This window comes from Lepisosteus platostomus, chromosome 5 (genome assembly GCF_059453375.1).
Source record: "Lepisosteus platostomus isolate fLepPlt1 chromosome 5, fLepPlt1.hap1, whole genome shotgun sequence".
In the NCBI taxonomy this organism is placed as follows: domain Eukaryota; kingdom Metazoa; phylum Chordata; class Actinopteri; order Semionotiformes; family Lepisosteidae; genus Lepisosteus; species Lepisosteus platostomus.
This window is the reverse complement of record NC_142615.1, coordinates 65,963,682-65,985,872: the sequence shown is the minus strand read 5'-3', so window position 1 is coordinate 65,985,872 and position 22,191 is coordinate 65,963,682. Positions and strand designations below refer to the sequence as shown.

Below are 22,191 nucleotides of genomic sequence, written 5' to 3'. Positions count from 1 at the left end.
CCTTTTCAGGATCTCAAAAAAAAGCATAGCGTGGTTTTCCTGCAACCTGATTGACCGCATCTCCCTCAGAATGTGCCCCGTTGCATTCATTGCTGAAGCAGGACGGAGGCTAACGGACATGCCAGAACAGTTAGGCTCAGCGATCTCTCCAAAATATTGTGGTTGTAGTGGAAGAAATATGGTTTAAATTGTACCTTGGTATTTCAAACTCTCTCTAGAATGTTATCCATTTCTATTTTATTTTGACAGGAACTGGCTAATGACACTAGATGAAAAGAGAAGAAAGAAAACACAACGTTTCGGCCGTGGAGCCTTCTTCAGGTGTGAGGGCTCCACGGCTGAAATGTTGTGTTTTCTTTCTTCTCTTTTAAGCATAGAATAGACCTATTACTTGTTCCTTTGCAGCCTACGCATGCTGACACAGCTCCCCACCTGAACTGCTAATGATGCCTGGTAGTTTGTGGTACTTGGTTATTGTCTTATGTTTGCTCAAACTGCATATGTGTGATTGCATATTTTTGGGTATTTTCATATGTCAATATTTAATTCACTGACATTCCTGTATGCTTGGAAGAAAGGTAGATTGGATTTGGCACAGGACGCCTGCCCATATTTGTTGATCATTGTTGGGCTGGAAAAACAATGATAAAAAGTGTATGAAAAAAGCTCTCTCCAATATTTCCCTTCTCTTCGCCATGGTTACACTGCCCGTTCTTTCCGTCTTTTGTCCTTCTACAAAGATTCCAGGGCTCTTTTTCCACCATAATATCAGAAGCCAAAAAATAACCATCTAATGTGTAAACAGCATTTGTAATGTTGGTAGCTGGAAGAGGTTAAGTATGTTTGCAAGACCTAGTTGATTACACCACAGACTTACTTTGTTGTTGTCAGTTTTTTTTTCTCTTTTAAAGGCTGTAGGTGGGGTGTGATGGACTGTACCACTATCATAGAAGATTTTTTCAGGACACATCGCAGTTCCATAGTAGAATTTATCAATAGTAGAATTCCATAGGACATTATTTACCAACATATTACCCAGTGTGAGACTCTGCCAGTAAACCTCAGAGCATTGAGTTCTCCACTGATAAAGATGGCTGTCTGAAGTCATGAAATCCACTGCTGGGATGCCTGAGAGACAGTAATTGAATCTTGGCTGGAATTAGGCTTTCTATTAGTGTTGATCTTTGGGAATTATGTGGTAAAAAGGGAAAACTCCTTTACTTTAGTCACTTTGAATGTTCAAATGTACAGAACCTGCAAAACTAAGCAATGAAAAAAATCCATCACCACTCTCATGATAGCATAACTCATAGTCTCTGCTGTTGTGTAACAATACATACTTTCAATTTTCTTATCGCCTGTCTCCAGAGAGAATGTTGTTAGTGCTGATGACCTTGAATTAGACCTTGTTGACTCTGTAAAACAATCTTCTTCTGCTTAGATTTTCACTCAGATTGATTTTGTTCTCAGATTATTCCTGGCAGCACTGAGTTTCTAGGAAATGAAAAGTGAAAGAAAAAGTACAGAAGATCAGCCCTTGAATATACAACATTGTGCAGTGAGATTGTTAAATGTATTAGCTGCTATCCTGTGCTAGAGCCTGTCGTGGTAAGCAGTGGATGACAGGATCTAGCACAGATACTAATGAAACACTGTTAATGAAAGATAAAACACTTGAGTCTTATTTTAGTTTTCCATTTCCCTTTCATTTGTGATGTACTGTACAACAGGCCACAGAACATGCACAAAAACAGATATGCACACATTCACACCAGGCAATGACAGTCTGCCCAGTCAGAATCTGAGCTGAGGTATCAGAATTCTGAATTCCCTGAATTCTGTCATGGATCATCCACAATAAGGGCAATGTTTGAACACGAGGATCCCCAGGAGAGAGCCTAGTAACATAAATCTTGGAGCAAAAGCAGATGATTAACTTCATAGTTTGTGTGGTTGAGCCAAAGTTGAGCATGAGGATATGTGAGTCACCATTCTTAGAAATGGATCCAACTTCAGACAGGCGTCAAAAGTAAGAGTATACAGTGCTGGGGCAACGACACTTCAATGATCAGAAGGATAACAAGAGTTTTAATGCATTGAAATTGATTTTCTGGTGATGCACACTGTCATGGAACTATTAATTTTTTAAGGATCACTTACTGACGTCAGACAGCTGCCAATTCTCCAGACTGGAAGGATGAACAGTTTATCCCCCTAGGTACCATATTTCGAAGCATTGAAATAATACATGTCATACAGCAACATAAAAACAGGAAGACAAGTATCACAGCCCCTATAATCGGTGTTAGTAACTTAAAAGAAAAACATTCCCCCTGGCCCAAACAGTGATTCTAACCAGGAGAGAAAAGCCGGTGTATCTTTTCTGCCTCTCTCTTTATTCACCTTGTCTTTTAGTTCTTTCAAATGCTGAATAGCGAGCGTAAGATTTCCATAATCATCGTCATTAGCTGGAATATATGTACAACAGGAGTCTCCTACTAAAGCATAGACTCCTCCAGATGCTGCATTTTGAAGGTCCAGCACGAACCTGTTCTGAAGTGCCATTAATCTAACTCCCCTTAATTCTTGTTTGATAGCGTCTAAGCCTTCTAACGTGATATTAATAAAAGAGTACATTTCATAAAAAGTCGCATGGGTGAGGCTGTAGAATGAGGCATTAAAGCACATATATAACAAGATGTATTAAATTTCTTTAACTTTACAGTATGATTTATAAATTTATACCACAAATTACTCATATCCCCCTCATTATCAGTTTCATTCAGCCAGTTTGTATACAAAGAGGCTTCGTGTTTAGATTCTTCCTCTTTTGGGGTGGTGACAGGCTTCTACATAAAAAGGAAAAAGGCTGTGCACATCAGTCCCAAGCAGGTTATCCCCATCTGTCCTTCTGGAGACATCACTCCTGCGCTTTGCTCAGTTCGTTTGTGACCTTTTTACAGTGGGAAGCATGAATCCAGGGCACCATTTCTGTGACCTTCACAGCAGTGGCAGTGGTCAGCAGCACCTGGTACAGCCCCCTCCACCTGAGTGAACACCATTTCTTTTTCCTGAAGTCTTTCACCAGAATCCAGTCTCCTTATTCACTCATTAGTTCTTACAGCACAGGTAAATCCCTGTGGGCTGGAGCCCAGCATAATCTTAGGCTTTTTTAGTCAACATTGGTCAACAGATTGGTCAACAACTGGGTAATAACTCTTAGAAAAATCTACACATTGTTCCCCTGCCTCAGCTGTGACGTTTTGCAGAACAATTCTAGCTGAAGCTGAAGTTGTAAAATTTCTCTTTGTTCCGTTCCTGCAAAACATCTTATTATGAACAAACAAACCACAATAATCATTTGCATCTAGGGGAATCACTCCCAAGGGTAACCCCCCTTAAAACTATATTGTTCTACCCATCAGGTTCTGCCACTAGATAGGAGAACCTTTTCCATGAAATCATTTTTTGACCTTCATGATCCCTTCAGGGCGTACAATTAGCACAGAAGCAGCAGCTTTAGTCCACATGTTTTTCAAACAGGATATTAACGATATGATCATAACGAATAATACCAGACCCACAAATATGTATTGAACCAGAGACCCTCTCCATGTTCCTAGCACAGACTGTAGCCATGCACCAATGCCCGAATCATCTGGATTATAATTATGATATATATTTTTCTTCATAATAGATGTGCTTTGCTAAGTCCTAGCAACCTACAATACTACAATAGAGAATTAGCAAATTCAACAATCCATTAGCTAAATTCGTCCCTCCAGGAAGTTTCATTGATTGGCCTGTGATGATATCAAACAGGCTCTGTTACACAGTTCTGTTTGATCCAGCCCGCATCCCATGGCGTTCCTTCAGTCTGATGTCTAGTCGATCTTTCAGAGATCTGTTCCTTCATTCCACTGTTCCAGCAGACTGAGGGTGATCTCAGTCCATCTCACCCCTAACAACGCAGCCACAGCCTGACACACCTTCCCTGTGAAGTGTGTTCCTTGATCATAATACAAGGGGCAGGGCAGTGCCCACCGAGGGCTTATCTCTGTTATCGCTTCTCGGCCTTTTGGCTAAGATCAAGTTCAAGTGGCATGCCCGCAGTTCTTGTCTTTCCAAAGGTCTAGAAGGCGATCGAAGATCCTGAAGAGTGCTTGAGCTGGTATCGCTCTAGGTTGAGCCTAGGGGGTTAAGGCCAAGCAGCAGCTGAGCTGGGTGGGATCCGGCAGCAACGTTCTCTCTCTCTGCTCTCTCCTCTCCTCTCCCCTCCCCCTTTCTCTTGCTCCGCCTCCTTGGCCTCTTGGCTGGGAGTAGGTATACGTGGCCTGCCCGCGGTGCCTGCTTTCTTCCTCGAGACTCGGAAGCGCTATCCGCTCCCTCTCTCTCTCGCTCTCTCTCTCTATCCCTCTCTCTCTGCCTCCTTGGCCTCTTGGCTGGGAGTAGGTACACGTGGCCTGCCCGCGGTGCTTGCTTCCCACCTCGAGACTCGGAAGCGCTATCCGCTCCCTCTCTCTCTCGCTCTCTCTGCCTCCTTGGCCTCTTGGCTGGGAGCAGGTACACGTGGCCTGCCCGCGGTGCTTGCTTTCCACCTCGAGACTCGGAAGCGCTATCAGCTCCCTCTCGCTCTCTCTCTCTCTCTCTGCCTCCTTGGCCTCTTGGCTGGGAGCAGGTACACGTGGCTTGCTTTCTTCCTTGAGACCCGGAAGCACTTTCCGCTCTCCTCTCTCTCTCTCCTCCTGCGCCTGCACCTAGCTGGGCTTTGCCCACAAGGACAAAGGCCAGGGCTCCCTCGCTGCTCCTTTTGCTCTCTCTCTTTCCCTCCTTTTTTTTCCCTTTTTCTCCCTCAGAGATGGCAGACAAGAGGACACTGATCCGGTTCCACTGGACAAAGAAGACGGAGCCGATGCCGACTGCAAAGTCATTCTTTATGACCTTCCTGCGAGGGATCTTGCAGTTGGTGGCAGGAGATCTATACTGCCTCCAGGACAACAAGGCAGAGAGATACATGGAGGCATACATGGCCACGGACGCCTCATACGAAAAGGCAACGAGACTGATCAGGGAGAAAGGTAAGCAACCTGGTTTCTCTGATTACAGGCCGGAGCCTATGAGGAAGACGAATCAGAGGACCATCACGGTTTGCACATACAATCCCTACGTACCAACGGAACGGGTAACAGCGTACCTAGGGAGGTATGTAACCGTGGTGGGAAAACCGACAGAGGTCAGGGACGAAGGCGTCTGGTACGGCAAACGCCAGTACCGAGTCCTCCTGAAGGAGGACCCAGAGGGCGTTGACGGTTTCCAGCACCCCCCGGCTCGCTTCAACATCGGAGCCGACAGGGGGTACCTCCACTACCCCAGGATGCCGGATTTTTGCAGCAAGTGCAGACGGTCCGGCCACAAGGCAAACACATGTGACATCGTCAGATGTCACAACTGCAACGAGGACGGGCACCTGGCAAAAACCTGCCGGGCAGCCAAAAAGTGCGACGGATGCGGCGCCGAGGGACACCTCCTTCGCCAATGCAAGGTAAGCAAACCTTCGTTTGCGCAGGTGGTGGAAGCCAGCAGGCAGAAACCGGTCTCCAGACAAAGGGAGAGGGGTGAGAACAAAGAACCTGCACCTCCCCCGCTGAGAACCGAAACTGCCGAGGCCACACCCCCAGCCACATCGGCGCCACAAGATGGCCGCCAGGAAGAGGGACAAGATGGCCGACCGGAGGAAGGGCCCTGGATAACTCCCAGCAAAAAGGGAAAACGAAAGCGGGAGAAGAGACCCAGGGCGGATCCACCTTCGGAAGGACAGAAAAAGAGAGTGGTAAGGGAAAACCGTTTCCTCGTCCTAGAGGAAATGGAACTTTCTTCCCTCGAGGCCCAGGAACAACCGGAGGAGGCGCTTCAGGAAATGGAAACCCCCTCCCCCGAGGCCCAGGAACAACAACAGGAAGAGGCAGCCCAGGAATTGGAGCCCCCCTCCCCCGAGACCCAGGAGAAACTGGAGGTTCCCGAAACTCCCGGAAAAAGGGAAGAAAGGAGTCTTCCCGAAGCGATGGCGGAGAGTATCCTCGAGGAAGACGAGGATTAATTCGAAGCCGCCCTGGAGCCCGGACTGATGGTAGGGCTGGACCTGTCCAGCATGTTTACATTTCAGTCCCCAGCGAGACCTGGAGGGAGCCCAGCATATTCCCCCCAGGACCCGAACGAGAGGAGTTACATCTAGGCTAAACAGTGCCCAGATGTAGACTCCCAAGTTTCAACTGTAAGTACAGAGAGGAGGTTTAACTTTCACTAGTTTAATCATGACTGTGAAACTAACCTTCCTAACAACTAACGTGAGAGGGCTGAGAGACCCAGTGAAAAGACGGGGAGTCTTTCATGATCTGGCCTCAAAGTCTTTCTCAGTTTGTTTCTTACAGGAGGTCCACCTGAAGGATGAAAGCGACAAGCTGACATTCACCAGGGAATGGACGAAGGGAGAATCATGCTGGAGCGTAGGAGGGGTCCACTCTTCCGGAGTGGGAATCCTCCTCGGAAACCCAGAGATGGCGCTGGTTTCCTCCTTCTCGGTGGTGCAGGGCCGGATCCTGGTCGCAGACATCGACTGGAGGGGGCAGAAGTTGAGAGCGATTAACGTCTATGCTCCGACGGAACCCTCTATCCGGAAGGAAGTGTTTTCTGACCTGGCCAGCTGCTGCACCACCAACAGACAGGTGGTGCTCGGCGGGGACTTCAACGTCGACCGGGAGAAGGGGAGCGATGCTAGCTCGGCAGAGCTGGAGTCGCTACTCAAGCAGTTCTCCCTGGTAGACGGCTTCAGACGGTGCCGCCCTAATGACGCCGGAACGACCTGGAAGAACTCCCGGGGAGTGTGCAGCCGCCTGGACTACATCTTCCTGCACACGACCTGCTCCCTGGAGTCGGCGACGGTGTCCCTGGCGTGCTATTCCGACCACGAGCGCTTGACGGTGGTGGCTAACACCAGCCTGCCGGCATTCGGTCGTGGGTACTGGAAGCTGAACCGGGAGATACTGGAGGAAGACGACTTCAGGGCACTGTTCCGGAAAGACTACGCGAGCTGGGTCGACCTGAGGGACGGCTACAGCTCCGTGGTGGAATGGTGGGAGTCAGTGAAGGACAGGACCCGAACCCTGGCGCAGACGTACTGCAGACGGAAGGCGGCCAGGGAGAGGAAGGAAGCTGCACGACTCCAGAGGCAACTCGAGGAGGAGTACAGCTCGGCTAATGGGGGAGGAGCCTTCAATTCAGCCCGGGCACGGGACCTGAAGGAGAGGCTCCGCAAACTGCACACCGAGAAAGCCAAGGCTTTCCTGGTCAAGGCACAAAGGGAGCATTATGAGAATAATGAAACCTGTTCCTCCTATTTCTTCAATCAGGTCCGAGGAGCCCAGAAAAAGAGGGTGATCCACAGCCTGAGACGGGGAGATGGAGAGGAAGTGCTGGACGAGAGCGACAAAGTAGAAGCGGCCACCGCTTTCTACAAGGAGCTCTTTTCAGAAAAGCAGACGGAGGTGGAGGCAGGCGATGCTTTTCTGGAGGGGCTGAAGGCATGAGTACCGGAGGAGGTGACGGAGGACTTGGAGGGTCCGATTACAGCCGAGGAGCTGATGGCGGCGCTCTTGTCCATGGAGAATGGCAAGGTGCCGGGGCCGGACGGACTCCCCAAGGAATTCTACACCTGCTTCTGGGACACCCTGGCGGCAGATCTGGTGGAAGTGGCGCAGGAGATCTTCCGCCGGGGGAAACTCGGAGACACCATGAGGGAGGGCGTCATCTCCCTGCTCTTCAAGGGAGGAGACGCCGCCGACCTCAAAAACTGGAGGCCGATCACGATGCTCTGCGTGGACGTAAAGATCCTGTCCAAGCTCCTGACCGGCAGACTGAGAACCGCCCTCCCCCACATCATCCACAGCGACCAGACGTGCGGGGTGGAGGGGGGATCCGTCAGCTGGAACCTCCAGCTGACCAGAGATGCCATCGCCTGGGAATCCAGAGTACAACAGGGCTGCCCCCTTTCACCCCTTCTCTATGTTCTCTTCACAGAGCCTTTAGCAGAGGCGGTGAGACGGGACCCTGTCATCGACGGCCTGGAGATACCGGGAGGCGCGGGGGAAACCCTGAAGATCTCCCAGTACGCCGACGACACGACGCTGTTCCTGAGGTCGGACAGGGGGTTGAGGAGGGCCCTGCAGGTCATGGAGCAATACTCCAGAGCCTCGGGGTCGAAGCTCAACCGCCGAAAGAGCAAACTGAAGTTCTTCGGGCCCTGGAAGCACAGGACGACGGCGCCGGAGGGTCTCGAGCTCTGCACGGAGCCCCTCAGAATACTGGGGGTTTCCTTCCAGAGCCAGGACAACGAGACCAACAACTGGACCGAGAGGATCGCCAAGGTGAACGCGAAGCTGGGTCTGTGGAAAACGCGGTCGCTGTCCTACACAGGGAAAGTGATGGTGTTGAAAGCAGACGTCCTGCCGGCTTTGGTTTACCTGGCGGTGGTGTACCCGCTGCCGGCCAGACTCAGACGAGCGCTGCAAGGGATGATCTTCGGCTTTGTCTGGGGCGGCAAGTACGAGTACATCACGAGAAACCGGATGTGTCAGCCGGTCGAGGAAGGGGGTCGAGATGTCCCACATTTCCCCCTGAAACTCGACTGCATCTTTTTCTGCAACCTCTGTCGGGCGCTGCGGGAGCCCATCAGCCACAAGTACCAGTACTTTGTCAGGCTGTGGCTCTCCGTCCCGATGAAGCACTTGGTCCAGTGGTCAAACACTGGGCCCAAGGCAGAGAGGCGACCGAAGTTCTACACCCACGCTGTCAATTGGAGCAGGAGGTACGAGGCCACGAGACAGCCAGAGCTCTGCACCAACCACAGAGCTCTGTACAAAGAGGTGAGGGGGCATCTGGTCGCCGACGAAAGGCTGCAAGTTCCCAGACAAGTCTGGGAAAGGACGCAGCCTAAAGAACTGGACAATCAACTACACAAGAGACTGGCAACCAGAGAGGTCCTCTACAGACACTCGCTCACCAGGAACCCGCATTGCCCCCGGGACACGTGTTTCGTCGAGGAGACTCAGGAGCACATGTTCTGGAGCTGCCCCTTCGCCAAGGCGGTGTGGGGCAGAATGGACAACACCATGCAACTCCTGGAGACGGGTGCGGTGCTCAGTTACCAGTACATTCTGCTGGGGCTGGCACCTACCGGATTGGACAAGGGGACGCAGTTCCTGATGTGGCTGCTGCTGTCCCTCACAAAGAAAGGCCTGTGGGACGCGAGGAACAATCTCATCCGGCACAACATCAAGTGGGGAGCGAGGGAGCTGGAGGAGAGGATCCTGGCGGACCTCAGGAGGAGGATGAAGCGCGACGTTGCCAAATGGGGTTTCCCTACGGCAAGGGAGCGATGGAAAGGACTATGGACCCTGTACAGGGATTAATGTTTGACAGCAAGCGGTAGGGTTTGGAGGGACTCTCATAATAGCGCAAATCCGCCCACCCTTGCAACGATTGATAACGGACAATCACCGCCGTTCCGCCATCATTTTTTGGAGAGTTAATGTGTGAGATGGTTACTTTTGCGATGTTTTTTTTCTGATTAAAGTATATTTTATAAGAAAAAAAAAATCTCTGTTATCAAGTGTTTGGTAGACACAGAGGCAGTGGCAGCAACCCACTGGGAAAACAGATTATAAGAGCCCAGGTTTCCCTTTACAATTTTCAATTTCCCAGGTTTGAAAGGTTCCTCAGGAGCAGGCCTTTTGAGCTGTTGCACCCGCACCTGAACTGTAGTTGAGTTCCTCTGATAAACATTACATCCAGATACCACATAAGTGGTTACTGCTTCAAACCCGGTTCTCACCCTGTTTTGGGTAACCGGCACACCATTTGACTCCCACCTGGGTGTCCAACAGAGTGCATTTGTCGGGCTATAAAGGGCATTAGGCTGTGAGGGCATGCAGGGCGTCTGGTGTGCTGTCAGCTCCACACCCCATCATCATGCAGCCCCACAATGTTTTCTAACCATGTTCATTTCTGTGCTTCACAGAGGTCTCAGACTACTGTTCTACAAGTATTGCTCACCTGACAGTTGCATCTGCAAAGTTGTTCCCTCGAGTTACTGGAAACATTTCTTTATGTGATTTACACATTACCACAGCTACTCCAGTCAGTAGCTGCAAAGCTTCTAACAGTTCAGAGATAAACCCAGCATTCTTAACTGGAGTCCCTGCCTTGTTGAGAAAATCCCTATGCCTCCACCACCATCCAAAATTGTGGCATGCACCAAATGTATATATAGAGTCTATATACATATGCAGCCATTCAAAACAAGCGGGGTATGCTGCAGTATAACACGGTGGGCGTGTTGCAGTATACCGCATCATACCGTATGCAAATTAGATTATGTTAATAGTATCTGGAATCACCTTGTAAAACTGCCAGGTGGAGCTAATAAAGGTTAACCTCTCCTGTACAGCATTTGAGCTGTCACCAGAAAACGTCGGTTTCAAATCCCGATCACTGCTGAGGGACAATCTTTATTCAATTAAGAATTTAAATTGTATACTCTTTAGACTTTTAAATTTAAACAGTGTATTACAGCATGTTAATCATTAAACATTAAAAAGGCGGTATATTTTATATAAGCAAGATTGTTCTGTTGGACAAAAGTACACAACCTACCACCTTTATCATAAATATTTTAATTATGCAGGAATATTTTATGCATCAAAGTCTTTACCGAAGATATTACTAATAGTATTAATAATGAATGACCTTGGACAAGTTGTAAGCTCAAAGTATTACCCTGGTCCACATTCTTTGTAACAGTCTTTGTAAACGAAAAGAGTTTATTTTTTCATTGACAAAAAGTAACACCACAGCATTTAGTTGATCCGATCACGCATTTGTTTCCAATCATACAAAGTAATTCTTGAGAATCTCCGATTCACCATGCCTTTCACATGCTCATAAACGATATTAATTTAGGAACATAAACATATTACTATATGTAAACTGTACTATATATTGCTGGTCTTGGTAGTTTAAAGAAAAAATACACACCAGTATTCCATTTCTCCCTAAACATTTTAAGCATCAAAGTCTTACATGTTGTTATTTGGGAAACGTTTTCACGTGCTCCTTCTGACCATATTAAGATTATATACTTTGTGAAAAGTGATAGTCTTTTAACCTTTTCTGTGAATTCGCTTGTTATCTAACAAATGCATACTTTTAGAATTTGATTAACAGGGAATATAATATGGAATTGCGTATCTAAACAAATGAATAACGATATAATTATATTCATGTACTGTCTGGCGGAATAAACTTAAGAGGTTAGTTAGTGCGACACGGAATTATTAAGAATTATCACCTCTTTTTACACTTGAGAACAAATGAGAACATTCCACTCAGTGGGCGGTGCATTGTTATCTCAATCACCTGCTAATTAGTTTTACACTACTGGACGACAGAAGAATGTGACTGTACTATATCTGTACAGAATGTGTGTTAAAATCAATACAGTAATTGATTAAAATCGCAATTGCATGTTTAATTAAATGCCTTTTTTGATTCACAATCTGAAAATGAAAACCGCGGTAAAGTCACCTTGAATTTAAAAAAACGATTTTGGCACGCCTGTAGCATTTTCATGAAACCTCCTAGAGTTGTGAGAACACTTGCTTTGTGTATAAAGTACATTGTGAATGTTTTCACAGCCTTCACTTTGTCGTTTTTATGCCATTTGTTTGACCACGCACGGATATTCCTATGTCCGTATCTTCGCAAGGGAATCAGTGCAAATTTTAATACTAATTAAATGACCGCGGGTACTTTCCACCCCCTCTACATTCTCAGAGTAGAACAGACTAACCTTCTAATGAAAGACGGTCCACCCCCCCCACCCCCCACGGACAGGAAAAGTGCCCACAGGCACTTAAACTTAAATGGTCAGTAACAGTTAACAGTAACATGGTCAGAAGGAGCACGTACAAACGTTTCCGAAATAACCACATGTAAGACTCTGATGCTTAAAATGTTTAGGGAGAAAGTGGAATACTGGTGTGTATTTTTTCTTTAAACTACCAATACCAGCCATATACAGTCTGTAACGTAGGGATTTCTATATGTCTTTATTTAGTGGTTACATTAGTGACAAAGGCTAAACTTTTAGCTTCAGTAACGCGTAAGCCGTATGGCATACATGTTTGTTTTGGGTTTTGCTTGTTCACATATCTTCCCTATTTATAAAACGACATGGTTGAAAACTGTTCCAGAGCCACTGTTGTTTCATCAGTGAAAAGTACATCATGAAATGCCTCTCCCTGTTCAATCCACCGGAAAAAAGAAAAGGAGCATAAAGTGTCTGATGGTCATAAACGATATTCACTTAGGAACAGCATCAGAGATATGTTTTTAACTGCACTGCATCGGAGAGAATATCATAGTGTGTTTTTTTTTACTCCCTGGTGGAAACTGGCTTCCATAAGAATCAGTATGGCTCAGAGATTAAATAAAACTTCACTCGCACCAAACAAATGTATATTTCTAAATATCACATAATGATTTAAGTCATTTTAATAACAATGAATAGTCACCTATGCGTTACAATATAAACATTTATATTGATTTAAATCGCATTTAAATCGCCTTGATTTAAAACCCATAAATAAAGCTGATACTGTTTAGACTTTTAATTATTTAAAACTGTATTACAGCAGCACAATGCACAATGCAACGTAAATCGCTATCTTTGTCTTCTGTGTAATAATGTTCACCTCTCTGTCCAGCAAATTAACAATAGTAATAATGAACTTTATTGTATATGGCGCCTTTAAAGATGGCTCCTCAAATCGCTTTACAGGTTAAAAACAATAACAACAATACTGTTAGGCTGGGCAAACGATTTTTTGTTAAGAAATACAAAATGAGATATAATGATGTGTTCCGGCTTAGACATTAACGAAGAGCATAACACGTGGGCGGCGTAGCGGTCGGCTCTGGCTTTCCCATCTACTGGGCTAGAATATGTTACTGTGTACCGATGCACTGCAAATACATCCTCCCTCTCTCCGGGAGTGCTGGCTGTGACGAATTAAACCGGTTTCACAGGTATTTTCAAAGTAGAAGGGGGCGAGATTTCCAGCGAAAGACACCTCCCCCCTTCAAAAACCCAGTAAGTACAGTACTTACAGATGCAGCCATTCAAAATGCGCGGTAAAAACCCGCGGTACAGTAACCTACCCACAAGCCACCGCAGGGCACCGGAGGGCACCGCAGTAAGTGATTGGCTGGCCAAAATGACCGACAGGGGCACTCGTGGTGCATTGGTTGGTAGTGAAAAGATTTAATCATTTAATGTCTTTACTGTGCACATTTTAATCCACTTAGTTTTGAATATTTATATGGAATTTTACCACTAAAGGGAAATTTTAGTAGCTGAGCATAAAAAGAAGAGGAGCATAACGCATCTGAAGGTCATTAACGATGTTAATTTAGGAACATAAACATTACTGTATGTACATAAACTGTACTGTGTATGGCTGGTCTTGATAGTTTAAAGAAAAAATACACACCAGTCTTCCATTTCTCCCTAAACATTTTAAGCATGAAAGTTTTATGAAACGGTACCCAAATATGCGATTGCTGTATAGAATGAATTTTAATTTTAAAAAATTATTTAACACAAAAATTAAGCTGTTTACATCTTCCACCTGAGAACAGTCACCCGTTGCTACCCAACGCAGAAACACAGCCACTAACTAGCAAAGAGAGGACATTAGCTAGCCAATATGATAAAGAAATAAATGATTATTTTGTTTATTTCTTTTGCACATTTATTTGAACATTTTCATCGATTGTACAAGCACTTGGAAACTGTCCAATCCCTAGTTCATCAGGCATTTTACCGGTCTGGCGCCGGTCTGTGTCTTCTAGGATATAATGCCAGCGAACTCTTGTTTTTATGTCCACTATAACAGACAATCTCCTTTGCTTTTAACCGAGCGTTTAATAATTTCCTAAAATGAAAATGATTTACTTTATTTCCCTCACGGGATCAATAAAAGTATCTATCATCTGTCTAAACTATGGGACAGAATTCTGGGGTCTCCCCATACCAGAGATTATGGTAGGGCTTCAGAATGGTGATTGGCTGACACCATCTGACACCCCTCTGATTGGAGAAAAAAGATGTGCTGGTTTGCTATACATACAGAACTGTACGAGGAAAAGGATTTTTTTCTATTCGAAACGTGTATTTTAAAAGTTTAATTAAGAAGTAAAAACCTTACAGTGTACACAGATTTCTAAACTGATCAGGATCGTTATCTTTGTCTTATGCATAATAATGTTCACCGCTCTGTCCAGCAAATTAATAATAAACTTTATTTTATATAGCGTTTTAAACAAATAAGTAATTAGATTGCTCATAAACCTAATCATTTGCTTTTTCTTTTTATTTAGGCTCAGATTTCAACTATAGATCGTATTATTAATAACCATAATAACAACCAACCAACAAAAACAACCATATAAACATAATACCAACCAAAAACATAGATAACAACCACAATACAAAATCAAATATATCAAACCATTATACTCTCGCAAATTCCTCCAATTATCATAATCCCGCCCCTTATGCAAAACCAAACCCACCTCCCATCCCAGTTTATCCTGTTTATCATAAACAAAATCCACCTCAATTTTCAACATAAAGCATTACACAAAATCAATACCTCAACACTCCATACTCAACAACGATAATTCACAAACAGCCAGAACATGTAACTCCACATTCCCAAACAGACCTCATTTCCATAGCCCCGCCCCTTATGCAAAACCAACATCCCTCCCCTGTTCTCTCTCTCTCCCCTGGCGTTTGTAATCGTTTTTATTTTCAAATAAATTTTAGCAAAGTCATGTATTTTAAAAATCTTAAGATTTTTATATTTATGTCTTTATTTAGTGGTTTCATTAGTGACAAAGGCTAAACTTTCTTGGAAAAATGTCTTTTATGTAAACCATGTTTGCTATTAATTCATTCAGGGCTAAAATATGTTCATTGTCTTCTAATGAAAGAAGAGTTCCTTTCGCCGTAGTTGGGTTGAAATTAGAAGCTTGCCACGCCCGGACTGTTACACCAACGCATTAGCATGTTAAAGCGATTTCATTGAGGAGCCTAGCCTTTAACTAGTAAGTACTGTACTTACTGGGTTTTTGAGGGGGGGAGGTGTCTTTCGCTGGAAATCTCGCCTCCTTCTACGTTGAAAATACCTGTGAAACCGGTTTAATTCGTCACAGCCAGCACTCCTGCAGAGAGGGGGTTGTACTTGCAGTGTATACAGTAGATGGGAAAGCCAGAGCCGACCTCTATGCCGCCCACGTGTTATGCTCTTCGTTAATGTCTAAGCCGGAACACATCATTATATCTCATTTTGTATTTCTTAAAAAAAAAATCGTTTGCCCAGCCTAACAGTATTGTTGTTATTGTTTTTAACCTGTAAAGCGCTTTGAGGAGCCACCTTTAAAGGCGCCATATACAATAAAGTTCATTATTATTACTATTGTTAATTTGCTGGACAGAGAGGTGAACGTTATTAGACAGAAGACAAAGATAGCGATTTACGTTGCATTGTGCATTGTGCTGCTGTAATACAGTTTTAAATAATTAAAAGTCTAAACAGTATCAGCTTTATTTATGGGTTTTAAATAAAGGCGATTTAAATGCGATTTAAATCAATATAAATGTTAATATTGTAGCGCCTAGGTGACTATTCATTGTTATTAAAATGACTTAAATTCGATCATGTTGTGATATTTAGAAATATAAATTTGTTTGATGCGAGTGAGGTTTTAATTAATCTCTGACTAAGGAAACGTTAAATTTTCAAATAAATGTTTGTTAAAAAAAAATCTAGTGAGATTTGATCACAGACCATGTGCCATGGGAGTCAGGAACCTAACCCACAGTGCCACCGGCAAAGTCATGTGCAGAGTGCTTAAAAAGCACTACAGAAATATTATCAACAGACAATGTACAGCGTGTACTATTCTTGTGTTGTGGTACATGAATATAATTATATCATTATTAATTTCTTTAGATACGCGATTCCATATTATTTTCCCTTTTAATCAAATTCTAAAAGTATGCTTGTTGACTCCGGTATCACGTTAGTTAAAGACTTCGATGCTTAATGTTTAGGGAGAAATGGAATACTGGTGTGTATGTTTTCTTTAAAGTACCGAGACCAGCCATATACTGTATGTTTATGTTCCAAAATTAATATCGTTTATGGCCTTCACACGCGTTGCAGTATGCTCCTATTCTTTTTATGCTCAGCTACTAAGATTTCCCTTCAGTGGTAAAATTAGATATGAATATTCAATACTTAAACGGGCACAGTTAAGACATTAAATATACATATACATACTGTATAAAGTACAGTTTGAATACGGTAATATGTTTATGTTCCTAAATCAATCTCTTTTATGAGCATGTGAAAGGCATGGTGAATCAATTCTCAAAAATTACTGTACTTTGCATGATTGGAAACAAATACGTGATTGCGAAATGCTGTGGTGTTTTTTTTACAAAGACGGTCAATGAAAAAAAGAACGTGGACAAAGGCAATACTTTGTTTACAGCTTGTCCAAGGTCATTCATTATCAATACTATTAGTAATATCTTCGTTAAAGACTTTGATGGCGACAGCTCAAACATGAGAGGTTGAGCTTTACTAGCTCCACCTTGCGGAAATTCCGGATACTATTATTTTGCTTGTGGTATTATAGGAGAATTTACGGTAACTCGCGGTAGACCGCGTAAAGCGCACTGCAAAATAATGCGGTATCGCCCGCGCATTTTGAATGGCTGCATCTGTACTAGTTAAGAAAGCTAGGCTCCTCAATTAAATCGCTTTAACATGCTTATGCGTTGGTGTAACAGTCCGGGCGTGGCAAGCTTCTAATGTCAACTCGACTATGGCGAAAAGGAACCCTTCTTTCATTGGAAGACAATGAACATATTCTAGCCCTAAATGAATTAATAGCAAACGTGGTTTACATAAAAGACATTTTTCCAAGAAAGTTTAGCCTTTGTCACTAATGAAACCACTAAATAAAGACAAAAATATAGAAATCTTAAGATTTTTAAAATACATGACTTTGCTAAAATTTATTTAAAAATAAAAACTATTACAAACGCCAGCGGAGAGAGATAACAGTGGAGGGATGTTGGTTTTGCTTAAGGGGCGGGGCTATGGAAATGAGGTCTATTTGTAAATGTGGAGTTACATGTTCTGGCTGTTTGTGAATTATCATTATTGAGTATGGAGTGTTGAGGTATTGATTTTGTGTAATGCTTTATGTTGAAAACTGAGGTGGATTTTGTTTATAATAAAGAGGATAAACTGGGATGGGAGGAGGGTTTGGTTTTGCAAAAGGGGCGGGATTATGATAAGAGTTTAATGGTTTGATATATTTGATTTTGTATTGTGGTTGTTATCTATGTTTTTGGTTGGTATTATGTTTATATGGTTGTTTTTTTATATGGTTGGTTGGTCGTTATTATGGTTATTAATAATACGATCTATAGTTGAAATCTGAGCCTAAATAAAAAGAAAAAGCATTTTCAGAGAGCAATTACGCTGTGTTTATGTAGAATAAGTGATTAGGTTTATGAGCAATCTAATTACTTATTCGTTTAAAACGCTATATAAAATAAAGTTTATTATTAATTTGCTGGACAGAGCGGTGAACATTATTATGCATAAGACAAAGATAACGATCCTGATCAGTTTAGAAATCTGTGTACGCTGTAAGGTTTTTACTTCTTAATTAAACTTTTAAAATACAAGTTTCGAATAGAAAGAAATCCTCTTCCTGGTACAGTATGTATAGTAAACCAGCACGTCTTTTTTCTCCAATCAGAGGGGTGTCAGATGGTGTCAGCCAATCACCATTCTGAAGCCCTACCATACTCTCTGGTATGGGGAGACCCCAGAATTCTGTCCCATAGTTTATGTAGATAGATGATCCCGTGAGAGAAATAAAGTAAATAATTTTCATTTTAGGACATTATTAAACACTCGGTTAAAAGCAAAGGAGATTGTCTGTTATAGTGGACATAAAAACAAGAGTTCGCTGGCATTATATCCTAGAAGACACAGACCGGCGCCAGACCGGGAGAATGCCCGCAGAGTAAAAGAAAATGCCTGATGAACTAGGGATTGGACAGTTTCCAAGTGCTTGTACAATCGATGGAAATGTTCAAATAAATGTGCAAAAGAAATAAACAAAATAATCATTTATTTCTTTATCATATTGGCTAGCTAATGTCCTCTCTTTGCTAGTTAGTGGCTGTGTTTCTGCGTTGGGTAGCAACAGGTGACTGTTCTCAGGCGGAAGATGTAAACAGCTTAATTTTTGTGTTAAATAATTTTTTTACATTAAAATTCATTCTATACAGCAATCGCATATTTGGGTACCGTTTCATAAAACTTTCATGCTTAACAGTTTAGGGAGAAATGGAAGACTGGTGTGTATTTTGTCTTTAAACTACCAAGACCAGCCATACACAGTACAGTTTACGTAGATACAGTAATGTTTATGTTCCTAAATTAATATCGTTTATGACCTTCAGATGCGTTATGCTCCTCTTCTTTTTATGCTCAGCTGCTAAAATTTCCCTTTAGTGGTAAAATTCCACATAAATATTCAAAACTAAGCGGATTAAAATGTGCACAGTAAAGAGATTAAATTATTAAATCTTTTCACTACCAACCAATGCACCACAAGTGCCCCTGTCGGTCATTTTGGCCAGCCAATCACTTACCGCGGTGCCCTGCGTTGGCTTGTGGGTAGTTTACCGTACCACGGGTTTGTACCGTGCATTTTGAATGGCTGCATCTGTAAATCGCTACAATTTTCCATTTAGCATATTTACAAGTTTCAATTGAATCTTTTCATTCGGTCTGCTAGTTCTACACCAGATTATTCACAGTTTATACAGCCAGTCAGGTAGCCTGCACAACACATAAACAAGGTCCCTTGGCCACAGCATCGAGGGGTCCTGAATAATAATAACCCACCAGACGATGCCTATCTCCATGCTCCTGCACCAGCACAACAGCTCACAACCCATTTCTTTCACTTACAGACAGATTACATACAGATGATCCGTCTGAGGGAATCCAGTCCAGGGCAAGTGCCTGCAAGAAGGCTTGTTTCAAAACATTAAAAATGGTTTCTGCTGCTGGGGTCAAGGCAATTTTGTCTTTGGACTGCACTACCCTCCTTAAGCTAATACGTCACCAGACAAGCTCGTTCTGAGAAGGAATTCCCATCCTCGAATTCACCCTGGCTTTATCATGTAGTTGGTTTTATACCCCTTTTTTCCCGTCTGAAGATCTAATACTTGGAGTAGCCCAGCCTTATGGATTCCCTCATTAGGTAAAACAATCACAATATCACATAACTCTATTGAGATAGTTCACATAAATGCTATTTCATACAGTTATTCCTTATAAATGCTGCAGGGTATCCCAGCCCAATAGGTCTGGGGTGTCCCCCACCCACATCAGTAGTTGAAACTGTACATCTTTTCCCAAGCATACTGTGACAGCTTTTATTTGTTTTAAACACAACCCTTGCCCCCCTTCTCCTGTAGCCTACTGTTACCTATTAGAAAACTTTATATCACATCTTTATGCCGTTTTAGTCTAAAAACAGGACAGCTGTGCTCCTGTGTCCCCCAGTTACTGCACACTGTAAGATTATTTCACTTTTATTTTAATCCTGAGATAAATTTATGAAGGCTACAAAGGGGCTTACTAGATTAAATCTATTAGTTCTAGCACGGCTCTCGTTTCAGCTTCTGACATGTTCTTAAATTGTGAAATCAAGCCTCTTTCTTACAATTTCTCCAAAAAACACCCTTTTTTTTAGTAACTGCACACCAGTGTAGTGGTTTGATGGGTTTACTGAGACAATTATTAATTGTAGCAGTAATCACGAGGTTGTTCGTTTGGGCTTTTAGAAAATCAATCGTCAGAACAACTAACAACGCACACACACGGGTTCAATACACGAGATACATTTATTAATATAAACTGTGCACCAAACATATACTAGTCTGCCTGGATACGAGCGGCAGACCTTACTGTGAGGGTTATCAATATACAAGGTATATAATCTCGAAGAGATGCAAACACAAAGAGATACACAACAGAGAATATATGTCAATATATATCGTTCAGTTACCAAATCGCTAATCAGTGTTATTACCCACTGTTACTCTAAACTCGGAAGTAAATACATTACTCATGAATTAAATTGATAACAACTTGTGTTGAGGTACAATTGAATTCTCGAGACGCAATGTAGAACATGGGGTTTACTTATCCACTGTGTATGGATTTGTAATTTCCCGGCACGAACACCAAACCAGCTGACAGGCTCTGTTGCAGCGGTTGTCCAATGGTTGTTGTGTCGGCGTCCTCTGGCTACCGGCCAACCAGTCGAGGTGCAGCTCGGAGTAGGACGGGCGGAAGAATCTGACTGCGGCGCGCAGGGCAGTCGTTGCTCCGAGGGGATCTACCAGCAGTCCGGCTGGCTAGTAGAAAGTCTCTATGCACAGAGTGTGACCGCGAGTCCTCACAAGTCACTCTTTTGCCTGGGAAGAAGCTGGTTCGTTCCCGGTCCAGCGCTGCTTCTGAATAAGCTATTCAGGTTGTCGACGAGGGTCCAACTGTAGGCTGCCGTTGATCAAGCGGAGCATTCACGTTGGTAGAATTCTGAGTACGTACGGGATCCTCGGCCTCACGCTTCGAACAAAGTCCAAGTCCTTTTGCAGACAACTGCAGTTGTCACGTGATTGTCTCTGAGGATGCGTGAAAATGGCCAAGGAGAGCCCCGATCTGATCAAGACCCAGATGTGTGCTGATTGGTTGAGAGTTTGGCGGGCATTGGAGACCCACGTGGTATTACCATGCCCTGCCAGTCCCTGATTAGTTGGTCAAGGTGAGATATAAGTCACTTAATCTTGACACTTAGGAATGCAGTCCAGATGTCCATTCGGCACTCCCTAGACTGATAGGCGCCAATGGATGACCATTGATCATGATAGCCAGGCTTAGCTAATTGCATCCCCGTTTGGGAGCTTTCCCTTAACAAAAGAAAACATCTTTAAATCAGCCTGCATGAATAGTTTCTCTGTGGCTGCACCACAGAGATGAACAGAGAGATGGGGCCTCATTTGGAAAAGCACAGCAACACTTAATTCTGTCTTATTAACAAGCATTGCCGCTACAAGTGAAAGACTGAAGTGAAATAGAGCGGGGACGAAGGCAGTGAAGAGAGAGAACGTTGGAAGAAGAGAAAAACGCAAGGGAAAAAAAGCAGTGCGTAAAAGAGGTGACGGAGCTGTCCTCTCTATAAGAAAGGGGCCATTGAACCTTGCTCTCGCTTATGGCCACACCCTGTTGAGCACGCCTGATCTCGTCTGATCTCTGAAGCTAATCAGGGATGGGCCTGGTTAGTACCTGGATGGGAGACTGCCTGGGAATACCAGGTGCTGTAAGCTTTTAAGCTCAAGAGGCGCCCTATCCCTGCTCGCTCGCTCATTCCCCTGTTCACACGTGCAGTGCGGCTTTTCCGTCTGTTTATTTGTCAGCTTTGGCGAGACACAGGTGCTTGTGTATTAGCGTGAGCGTTTTTTATTCTGATCATGAACAGTTTTACAAGTCCGCAAAGGATCGAGGAAAGGTTTATCGCCAGCTGAAAAGAGACACAGCGCTTCGGCTGTGGAGACTTGTTTGGCTGGCGTTCTGGGAGTCGCGTTTTTCAGAATTGTATTGAGATCGTTTTCCACAGAGCTCAGATGTCAAAGCACAGCAGCAGCTCTCCACAGCGATCCTCTATAGCGCCCTTTCTCCCACAGCTCCATCCTCATTGGAAGGAAGCAAGAGTGAAAGGCTGAAGTGAAATAGAGCGGGGACGAAGGCAGTGAAGAGAGAGAACGTGGGAAGAAGAGAAAAAAAAAAGCAGCGTCGTAAAAGAGGTGACGGAGCTGTCCTCTCTATAATAAGGGTGCCAGTGACCCCTCCTCTCGCTTACGGCCACACCCCCTTGAGCAGGCCCTCTGATGTCACAGGGGGCGTG

General features: G+C 43.9%; 1 pseudogene; it reads left to right on the top strand.

Annotated features, from left to right (window-relative positions):
* Positions 1–21,494: 21,494 nt before the first annotated feature.
* LOC148671490 (5S ribosomal RNA) lies at positions 21,495–21,613 on the top strand (annotated as a pseudogene).
* The last annotated feature ends 578 nt before the right edge of the window (positions 21,614–22,191 follow it).